Source organism: Dromaius novaehollandiae, chromosome 2 (assembly GCF_036370855.1).
Source record: "Dromaius novaehollandiae isolate bDroNov1 chromosome 2, bDroNov1.hap1, whole genome shotgun sequence".
Lineage (NCBI taxonomy): Eukaryota > Metazoa > Chordata > Aves > Casuariiformes > Dromaiidae > Dromaius > Dromaius novaehollandiae.
The window spans coordinates 106,183,837-106,195,631 of NC_088099.1; the positions used below are offsets into that span (position 1 = coordinate 106,183,837).

The 11,795-nt window shown below is 38.1% G+C and overlaps 1 long non-coding RNA gene across 1 annotated transcript; it reads left to right on the plus strand.

Annotated features, from left to right (window-relative positions):
• The first annotated feature begins 433 nt into the window (after positions 1-433).
• Positions 434-10,555, plus strand: LOC135327342 (uncharacterized). The gene is made up of 3 exons (XR_010387454.1): positions 434-575; positions 9,914-10,001; positions 10,509-10,555. It is a non-coding gene; the product is annotated as an uncharacterized LOC135327342 (long non-coding RNA).
• Positions 10,556-11,795: the final 1,240 nt, after the last annotated feature.

The following is an 11,795-nucleotide window of genomic DNA, read 5'->3' on the forward strand; positions in this document are numbered from 1 at the left end:
CCGTGCCATCCTTGCTTAAGCTCCTCAGTTAACCCTGCTTCATAAATAAAGAACAGAGTGCTTTACGGGGAAGAGGTGGGTAGGGCCATGCTTTTACATCCCACCCAAAAGCCAAATGCGATAATTGCCTTTGGCTGGTGGGATAGTGTTTCCAACAGGATCAGCTCTTCAGAGGACAGTAACCTTCCCCTTACACAGCACTTCTTCCTTCTCCTAACCTATATTGCCTTCTGCTCTCAGTTACCCCAGCAGTGTCTGCATATTCCAAGTGTTTTCAGTTCTCTCCTAATGTAAAATGCAAACTAAAAACATCCTGCAAACACCCATACCAGTGAAAAAAATCCCTGACTTGCAACGTGACTTCATGCCCTGACAATTTTGTATTGGATTCCAACACTAGGGTCCAAAGTAGCAACTGCTCTTTGCAGGACAAAACACCCAGCACAGGGAACAAAACTCCAACTCCAGCCTCCAGAGTCCTTCATCACAATTTTCTCTCTAATACCAACATTTCATGGCTGGCTGTGCACATGGCAACTCCATGGGCTCCTGTGGAGCTGGTTCCTCATTGCGAGGTAATGCTCCTTCTACTTTACATTGCTGTATTGTCCTATGGGCAGAGATAGCTCCTACACTGAGGGCAAAGGGCTCCATTCCAGCTGGAATTTCAAAAATCTCAGTAAAATCTTCCTTTGTCCTTCTGTGTTAATGAATAGGATATGCAGTAGCAGCATAATACAATGAATGTAATGTGTAATAATAGATGCAATATGTAACAAGTTTATATATAATATATGTTATATTAATGCTTATATGCATCACAGATTTCTCATGCATTTTTGCACTTGCTTAGTAGCCTTCACCGGGGATCCTGCTAGCTATCCCCAAGACAATTGCCAGAAATCTGGCAACTAGGTCTGCTGATGAAAAGGGACATGTGGGAGAAAATCTCAAGATCATCTTTTACAAGAAACAGCTTTTTTTTCTGTTTTCCAAAGCATAACAACTAAATATTTTCATTTTGTTAGTATTATTTTGGTAATAAATGACCTATGCTGTCCTTGTTTTGTATAATGTTGTTCTCCTAAACTTTCATTACTTCATATGCACTTGGGTATGTGTGCACACATGCACAAATTTACTACAAGATTTTATCTTGAGATCCCCATTAGGTAAAAAGCATTAGAGTTGAAACCAGAGAGAAGGAAATCTAGCCTAGCTAGGGGTTCAGATTAAAACTTTTCTTTAGCAAATAGAGGTTCTGATTAGTCTTACATTGGTTTCTAAAGCTTCATTATTGTGTTAAATCCCTTTTGAGTGATGTACTGTACACAGAGGGTAAGCATGTCTTTCGGTCTGTGATATGTTTTTTGGAAATGTAAATACTACACAGTACAATCTTTGGATCTGCATAATGTCACCAGAAACATCTGCAGATCTTCAATTCCCGCTAATCTCATTACTTTCCTGACAGCTATAAACTGATGCTTAAAAATGCAACACTTTATATTGGCAAAAATGTTTATTCTCTCCAAACATGATTCCTCTACTGGAGAAATAATCCATTGACAACACTAGCAATGAACTTGTGGCATTGTTGTGCTGAAGAGTGAGCAAAAGCCATAATCCTTTCTTGTTAAATTTCCAAAGTCTCCTTCCTCCACTGTCACCCTTAAGATATTAAAGTTTTTTCCTTAAAGCATCAGCCGTTGATAACACTTGACTGCAACCTTGGCAGAGTTGTTACCTCTGCAGCTAAATCAAAAGCCTGAATGCAATCAAAAGGTATCCACACTTCCACTATTTTAATTCTTAAATGTTTTTAAAACAGTTTTATGATTTCAGGTGCTGGGGAAAGGACTGCCAAGATTTTGTTTGAGCTTTTTGGAATATATAGGCTTGCAATATTTTAATAACTAGCAAGCAGTTACAGAGGCAGTGGGATAGCACAGTAGCCTTTTATCAGTATAGCCTTGTATTTTCACATAGGGTTTTGAATTGTCAGTAGTGACTTCAGCAGGCTGCAAGAACTGGTAATTCTATAATGCGGAAAAATAAGTTAGATAAATATCTCCCACTTGTGAAATATAGTTTGTATAGATGTTCACAATAGATAATTTAAGGTTATCATCCTTTCTGTTACCAGGTATTATCTAACATTACTTGTGCTATGCTTGTGTTACCTAACAGTCCCTTTCTCGCATACTTTAATCAGAAGTGACATGTATTTTCAGATACAACACAGTGAGATGAATGGGGCCATTCCTGCCTTCTAAACCAGGCTTTAGCTGTGCCCATGGCTGGAGCTCAGTGGCACAGACTCAGCTGTGTCTTGTCTTTGCCCTTACCTAAGCTTTCTCCTTGAATCGGGTCACTCTGTGTTTCTGACTCATATGACAAAAGAGTAAAACTGAGTTTCCTTTGATGCACTGTATATGACAGTAATTTTGAGAACATTAAGGACTGTGGGTGTGTTGTCACAGGTTTATTTCTGATACTATTGTAGGACGGGAAATGGCCATTCACACTTAAGTGTCAGAAGGAGTGACAAAGCCATAAAAAGAAAATGTGGCTACCAGGTAATGACGGTACCAGAAAGACTTGTACTGAATGAAAATCTCTGCAATCCAGAATGAATGCATTTAATGCTTCAAGAACAAACCTTGACCACCCGATCTAAAGGAGTCCAAAGACTTGAGAACAAGAAGACATCAAGACTTACAACTATTCCATGCAATAATGGCTATTAGAGTGTGACTTTTTCCTCCTTAAATTACTTTTAGAAATTTAAATCAAGATGTGTTTTATTTTTAGTTTGATTAATTCAGTTGGCCTAACCATTAATTAAGACATTAGCTAATTAAACCATTGTTTAATTGAAACTAAAAAGAAACTTTATCATTATATTAAACTGCTACTTCTTCAAGTCAAACTTTTAAAAATGTGTACAGAGAGGTTTTAGCAGGTTTGACTTAAGTCGTGGGGTTAATGCTACGGTCTGAATCTTATGCAAGGAGTGAAAACAGGTAATTGTAACTGTCCCTTTCAGCCTTAGTCTTGGTGAAAATTAGTTTCTAAATCAATGCATAGTAAGCCAGTTAGATATGAAATTCTGGCTGAGACAAGAAATCAATTGGACTGAAACTTGAGAATTCATCAATAAACCTTTAAAAATTGTTCAGGTTGAACATATTCAGCAGATCAAAGGGAAAATGAAGTATAATAAAGCTGCTGCGTTAAGCTTTATACTAAGAGCCAGTTTCACAGAAAGTGGTCAAATATGCTGAAGTTTGGCAGCTAAACTGCAACCATCCTATATAATATAAAGAAATGCACATTCTGATACTTTGCTACTATGCCAGTAGCATAAAAAAATCAGTTGAAAGAAATGCTGTTTTATTTGAGATGTGATTATAAAAGCAAAATCACTTCAGAGATATCAGGCCTGGATGCTTGATTAGATAATGACTACAAATCCTATCCTGTATATTCATGCTCATGATTCAAGTGTAGACAGATCTTTCTTCTAAATCCAGAGGCTGCCAGGTGCAGGTGATAAACGTGAAACAGTACACTATTAGTTACAAAATGTGAATGTACTACTCTGAGGTAACATTATTTGACCTGTATGTGTTAGATAGCTGTTTGATTTTTTTGACAGAAGTTAAAATGCAGCCTGTGAACAAAAAAAGGCCTCTGCTACTTCACTTGTCTGGTCAAGTGAATTGTATTTGGTTTTACATTTTGTTATGTTTAAAGTCTTGAAAAGGTTGCAATTTTTTTGCTATAGACTTATTGCATCATTAATATAGTTCAAACTATAGCTGTCACAAAGCAAATCTGCAGCAACTATCACTAACCAAGAAAACACCCAGCATGCTAGCTAGGTTTCTGTTTAGTTTCATTGACTTTGGTGGAGCTGATGTACATGACTGCAGTTACAGTAATCTTGTCTCCCACATTAGCAGTAACAGACTTGTGGAGCCAGGAGATATATTTTTTCCATAATCACATTAATGCATAGCTGCACTTTAGATTTAGAAAATCTGGGAGCCTATCAAATTACAGGCAATGTACTAACTGTGTGGGTTGCAGTTTCATACTGCAAAGTCTGAACGCAAAAAGTTTTCATCTATATAACACACGTTATCGCCCAACCTGTGTTGCTGCACAGCAGTGGCCACACCACGTACGCTGCCAAAAGAGCTAAATTTCTGCACCCTCACTGTCCCAATGTGGATTCACGCAGCAGATGTTGGAATCTCCCTGGCTACCTCACTCCTCATCTTGTTCACAGCTCCTTTTGACACAAATGTCAAGTCCCCAAACTATGTAACTATGAGTGCAAAACCAAACTTTTAACAGACTAACCTGCAGAAGAACTTTTTACTTAGATGTAATCCTGCAAAAAAGGGCTGCTTAAAACCTCATGCAGTAAATGCAAGTGTCAAACAAAACATGTTTTCCTATCCCCAAGCTTAGAGAATCTCCACTAGCAATAAGACGTAAACAGACAATCCTAAATCTATCCTCTGATGGGCTGTGGTGGCAGTCATGCAAACTAATAACCTCACCGCAAGACCAAAATGCAATTGGAGAAGACCTGCAACTTGTCCTTTATTAGGCCTTATTATAGTTCTTTCTCACCTTTGGAAATGCAAGACATCCAAACTACAGTTTTCAATGCCTAGTTTTTGTAACAAGTTAGACTTTTTCAGAGAGCTTGAGCTAGACCAGTTGTGCTGTCTGAGAGTGAAATAAGGAAAACGTGGAGGTTTCTTATTAACATCAACAAATAAAACTGGAGAAACTCTATGGGGATAATCTCCAATCATACCTGCCCTGAAGAATAATGCATGGCATGCAGCATCCCACTTACTGTGGTGCAGGCAGATGAAGAAGCAGTAGCAAGCTCAGATTTTGCAGGAATCTATTACCCAGGACCATGAGAGGCTCCTATAGCTGTCACTGTCATTCTCACAATTTTGGCAGAAGATCATCCCAGTCTTAACTGCTTCTCTTATGGGCATCAGTGTGATAGTTACATACTGTGATAGTTACGTAATCACACTATATTTTGTTCACTGAAGTGTAGTCTCCAAAAAGGTTTTACTTCTGTGAGTGGATAAGTGATTTTCAGTGAACCTCGCATTCCAGTAAATCTCTTATGTCATTTGTTCTGGAGATTTCCATGTATTCTGAAAATGAATTTCCGAGAATGAGCAGGCAAGAAAAAAAATTGCTTAAGGCCATTAAACGCTATCTTCTAAATTGAATTCTCTTAGGCTTCTGTTCTACAACTACAAGCGAAGTCAAGGAGACCTGTACTTTCTACATTTAAAATGAGTATGTATTACATAATTTGAATATACATACTAGAGTATGTATTAAATACTTTGAAACTAGATTGTAGGCATTTCAGACTGGGTATCTAAATTAATAGAAACTTCTGTCTTTAATTTCTGGCTGTATTCTTTACTTTGTGAAAGAAAGAGAATATCATATCTTTATATCATGCAAGAGTTGTGAAACATGCCAATGCTGCAAGTACCAAAGAAATTTCATGAGAAGATAAATAATTCTGCCTTTAGAACAGCATTTATACAGTAATGGTAAACATGGTAAATAAGACATAATAAGGCATTTCCTGCACATAGATCAGGAATGGCAAAAAAATGCTCAATAGCTGTCTAGTTAGTGAACACTGTGCAGTGAGCCTGTGCTCCTTTATTCATTTTTGCTAAGTTTTTGACCCATTACCTGCTGTAAATTTTTCATACTGTGCTTCACCATTCAGATGTGACAGCAATAACTGTTGTAAGCTTCACAGAGATCAAAACTAAAAAGCTTGTGATAAACAACCTGATAACATCATGGAGGCTTATCATCAGTTCTTAGACGAAGTTCCCCTTATTTTTATGTTGTCATGCTGCTATAAATTAAGCAGACTCATCTTTATTCAATGCAAAGACAAAGAAAAAAGCAGTAGAGTCACATGAATATTCAATTACTTGAAATTACTTAAACCTAATAAATAATTATCTCGCTTTGGACAAATTTATGCCATGTCTGCTAAAGATCATCATCTAACATGTAATTAAACTTGTCCTGTAAGTCTAATATAGATGCAATGTGCAGTAGGTTTGCATTTTTTACACAGACTATCTTTATGTTTGAATCCACACCATCTGCATGATACTGACAAGTTGTCAGAGTGAGGTCAGTTTTTCCCAACGCTGAAATGGCACGCCAAGGATAGTACATGAGCATCAGCATGGGACTGGCAAATTTAGGAGGAACAGAGAGTCTAATAATATCTGTATAAGTTGCTAGTTTCTTTTCTTCAACTTAGAAAGGACAGTACTATCACCAGATGCAACTTTCCGGACAGTAAGTACATAATAGCATTTTAACATTTCACAGAACTGAGGTTTCTTAGGTCATCATAAGCCATCCAAATATCAAAACACTGTTTAAACCTTTGGAGAAAGGGTTCAGTGGGTGCTGGATGGAAAACTAGGTCTCCTGCTAGCCCCTACTGAGTAGCTAACTGGATCACAGAGGTGGGCTGGGGAATTTCCCTTCGAAACGAAACCCCAACTGGGAGGTGTTCAGCAAATGAATCTGAGGTGGTGCTGGTATACCCTTCCCTCCTCCATGGTCGCTGCATCCCCAGGTCCTCTCCCAGAGCACTGCGAGCAAGGGGATGGAGCAGCGCTCCTGTGCCCTGATGCCTGGCTGCTGAATGAGTACTGCAAACCAAGGAAGGAAACTTCTCCCCGCTCTGTGGGATAGGATGGAAAGGCACGTTAGCACTATATGGCATGGAGAGAGTTACTGGGCAGTGCAAACAGTGGCAGGAGAAATCATGGGCTTAGTACTACAGTAGTGCTGTAATAGCATTGTTAACTAACACTTTTTTTGTCATCTGCCGTCCCAGACACTTCAAATTGCAGTACTGATGTACCAGAAGAATATTGTCCATCACTTCTAATATCTTGAAACAAATGACTCATGAAACAAGACCACAGGAACCTTTCCATTTGTGTTTCTCTTCCCTTCTGCTCAAACTGAGCTTTCTCAGCCTTTCACAGGAATTACGTGAACCATTCTGTGTTACATCTGCTAATAGAATAAAGCTGCCTAGGACAATACCTTATTATACTACACTGTCCCTAAGGTGTAACTCTGCCACAAAACATTTGCTAAAGATCGTTGTAGCAAAACGCTATTGTCTTTTAGGGCATTACTTCTGACATGTTTAATCTATATAGCCTTCATAAAACTTGTCTAAATTGGCTGTTGGGGAAAAGACTAATGTGACTCCTGATCCTTTTGTCCAGAGTCATCTTTTTTGCTATGGTTCTCTTACTTTCCTGCTCTGGGGAAATGACTGATATCATGGATAATGAATGTACTGACTGAAACTTCTGTTAGCAATTAAGTCTTATTAAATATTCACTCTCTGTGTGGGTGGAGGAAGCTGGGTCTCATTAGGTGTTCAGAAGGAAAGATCAATGTATTAATTAATATATTAGAAAATGGCAGCCAGGATCTCTGGATCTGATTTCAGGCAGTATTCTAGCTGCAATGTGTTATACACCAGTTCTTCCAGATTTATATATTGCTTCTTCACATTAGAAAGTTACTGCTGCTCAAACTGTTGCTTAGGTTTTGAAACCATTAACAGTTTCTTACTCCTTTTCAGATGATGCTAAAATTCAATCTCATACTTAATGATTTTCATTAGAAATGAAATCATTTCTTAAATCCATTAATTTAAACGGATTTTGGCGAGAGCTGCTTATGACGCAGTTATTAATACCCTGTTTTCATATTGGTCATCTCTGAGCAACTGGAACTACTAGCAAGTATTTTGGGAAGTATATAATTAATGAGAGTCAGGAGCACGCTTGGCTAACCAAAAACTAAAACATTAGAGGAAGAATTAAATATCCTCTGGTGAGTAATATTTTTTATCCCAGGGAAAGGACAGCTGATAAGCCTGGATGATGTTCATCTTAGAATCACATAATGTGATGCATTTGGAAGGGATTTTCTTTTCGTTTTTTGGGGCAGAAGGGGCAGAACATTTTGTGCTGCAGTATATTAGTTAGGGTCTTTTCTTTGCAGGGTCAGCCCGGGCTGGGGGTACCCTCCAGGTCTGATGTTAGTGTATGAAGAAACAGATTGTTTCACTTTCTTTCCCACCAAGAGGAAAACACTATGTGTATAAACAAGACAAAGAACTATTTACATTGCTAGAGATATTCAGCTATGTATAAGCCCTGGTGAAGACAAGGGTGTACACACTTCCAAGTAGAAGTTGCAGAGCATTGACATAAAGGTGTGACCTCTGGTATGTTGTGAAATAATATTACATTTTCTAATGTTGCAGAAGAAACTCTTAGAGTGGAAGGTGTATGTTACATTGTGAGCGAGTTTCTAGAGAAAGAAGAGATTTGGCCATTATGCTGTATTTTTGTTGGCACAGCATAGCCTTTTCGAAGATTTTCAGTGCTTGCTTATATACCAGCTGCACTATCTGACAGGCAACAGCACGAAATTGTAAATGAGGAAAGTAGGGTGAGCGTTCCTCATCCCTGCATCTTCCATACTCTGTAGTATGCATGTTTTCTATTGATTTTGGTTTGATTAATAAGGCGACTTTCTGGATTTCCAATATTTTGATGTTAGCTAGTCTCTTGATAGCGGAGGAGACTGAATATTTTTATCACCCATCTAAGAGGAATTCCCAAATTACCAGAGCAGATCATGAGATGTAATCATAATATGCTTCAAAACAACACATTGTAAAACCTTCCAAAACTGAAGCTGTCCTAATGCCAATTTGTTCCCCAATCTTGTCCAGAAGGTTTGCCTAGAGCTTTAGTAAGCTGCCACAGATGTACGCCACCGGATGTAGTAATAACAGTGCATTGACTGTAGAAAAAAAAATGGATTAGGATTATGAATATCCTCCTAATTATTATTTGCCTACAATAAATTTTCTTCATGTTGATTTGCATTGAAGACTAAAACCAAGTATTGTGTGCCAGACAGTAGAGAGCATACAATTTGCGAGGTGTAAAAATAAATCTTTTCTTTTTAAAAAAGAAAGCATGTAATAAATCTTGTCTGTCATTTCTTTACCTTTTCCTCTGTTTTTCTAGTAACAGGTTTGGAAATTTAAGACAGAAATGCTATAAACTTCTTTTCAATAAATGTTTTTGAGAAGGATATTCAAATTCTTCATATAATAAGTATGCAGGAATGCAATATATTGCATTTTCCAGTTCATAAAGTATAAAGAATGAAGAATAAAGATCTATTATATTATAGATGGCAGCTCCATGCCCTGTACTCCTCTGCCTTCATATATGTGCAAGCCACGTACTAAGAAGAGGATGATAACTTTTGTCTATGCTTTTGGTGAAATGCATCTTTGCTCCTTCTCCATAACCTAGGACTCAAAATTAAGCGGACAAACAATTTTTCTGAAACCGTGCTTGATTTCATTATCTGCTTTGCTCACAGAAAGCACTTGATCCATATGCGCTGTGCTCTAAGCACTGTGTGGGGAATTCTGCCTCAGAAGTGGGTGCTTCATACTATCTAGCTTCCGACAATATATGGGAAATTTAGCAATTGGGTCTTGGTTAATTTTTTCTCCATTTATGAAGAGTAACTCATGTTCCCTGCCCACACAGATTGTCTTCAGTTTCTTATTACCTGTTAGCCAGAGCGTGCCACAGAGCCTTCCTCCCAATTTGAGAAATTAACTAGCACTTAAGAACTATATAATGCATGACGCTTTCTCTTCAACACTGACCATGTCCCACAGGGACAATTTGCTTAGGGAGTCATCTTCTGATTCACAGATAATACTGTTTGTATGTTCGTTTTTGTACAGAATGTTACAATTTTTCAAGATCTGGGGACAGATATCACGAGGCTCAAGGGAACTAGTGAGAAACAGAGAAGCAGAACAAATAAAACAGGTGAGCATGGGTTGTTTCGTGGTTTTAATTTTTTCCCCCAAAAAAGGTTTTGTCTAAGACTTTAATTTGTGAAATTTGGGGGAGATTAACTGTGGATTTCAGATGTGCAACCAAACTTTTTCAAAGCTTGACAGACTGTTAGATGTGACAGTTTTGTTTCAATAAGATCTGGATTTTCTTCAGTCATTGTCACAGATAAGCTTTCTGGGCTAAAGCAAGTCATTTCTCCTGTCTTTGCATCCATTTGTCTCCTAATCTTTCTTGTTTTCCTAGGCTAGCAGTTCTTCAGCCCATTGGCCATGACTGTGTTTTTTGACTTTGCTGTTACAACAGGCAAATATAATAATGGCAGGGTCTTGCAAGCAATGCTGTAATACCAGTGATTAAAAATACTGTAAATATACATATATGGAGACAAACATTAATTAAATAGTGATTAATCTGTTTTGATAAATGTTTTCAGAACATAGAAATGTTAAAGAAAAGGTCTATTCTTTTTGTTTCTAGCCATCAGAGACCTACACTAAAGCAATATTTCAGAAAAGTACAGAGGTAAAGGCAGAGTAAGAGGATGGAAGTGCACTTCCAGAGTTTGGACTCACATGATACAGAAGAATATGAAGTATATATGTCAGCTAATACAGTATTCTCTCATTTTGGTTTTGAAATAAATACAATCTTCTCTCCTCCCTTCACAAAATCATACTGTCTTTGGAATTGCTTTCATTGCTCTGTTCACAAAGCAGAAAAGCCCTGGGGGAAGCAAGAGCAATGTGTTGCAAACCTTTTGGAAAGGATCTGCTGCTTTGGAAAAAGATGTTGCAGGCTTACTGGTTTATGAAATATTTACACTTCTTCTATATAGCTTTCACTTCAGAGTTATGAAGCAGCTCGTGGAGCATGTGGTTTGGTTCTATCTTTTAAAATACTTTTTCAGCCTTTAATGCAGTGGAAACCAATAACTATACCGTGGTACTTTCCCTGAAAGCTTCAGATTAAACCATAACTCTCCTGATGTCTGCTGAAGCCCTCCATCTGGCTTGTGCGGCTGAAATGCAGTCTATCCCCTTACCCTTTGAGTACAGGAGGATATACTGAGGAGGCAGTGTTTTGTTGAGGCACCCAGTGGATTGATTTTTTAGGTGATGAATGCCTTGTTCTTCTACAGTTATTAAATCCCACTCAAGCTCAGTTACAGCAGACTGCAAGTACAAGCATTTCTTTACAATATCCAAAACCAGCACAGTTACAAATCCTTATAAAAAGATATACATGCAGAAGTGAAAGAAAATCTTCCTTAGTCTACTTACAGTAAGATTATGTCAGAAAAGTCTCTCTCCCTTATTCACATAATATGATGTCCATTCCGAAAAACTGGCATTTGAGGTTTGGATCTTTGTGTATGCCTTATGTCTCACATTGCGTCTGCTCAGTACCCTCCACCTGAGATCTTGCTGGTTACAGTTTCTTTTAACTTCCAACACGGAAACACCTTCAAGGTACACCTTCAGGTATGCTAACATCTCAGCTTGCTCTCTTTCCTACCACTCTTCGGTGGAGCATTTGCTCTCCTCCCCTACAATCTCACAGGGACATCCAGGCCGACCTCATCTTTTGCTCCAAAACTCATGTTAATCTGTTCTTATGCAGGAGATAATCAGGCCACTCTTCTTAAAGAAAAACAGAATTGTTTCCCCTCCTTCAATCTGTATATGTTGCTTTGTTAGCTAAGGGGCTGTCACCTGTATATAACTAACTAGCTAGTAGACACCACTTTCCTTCAGGAAGTAAAAT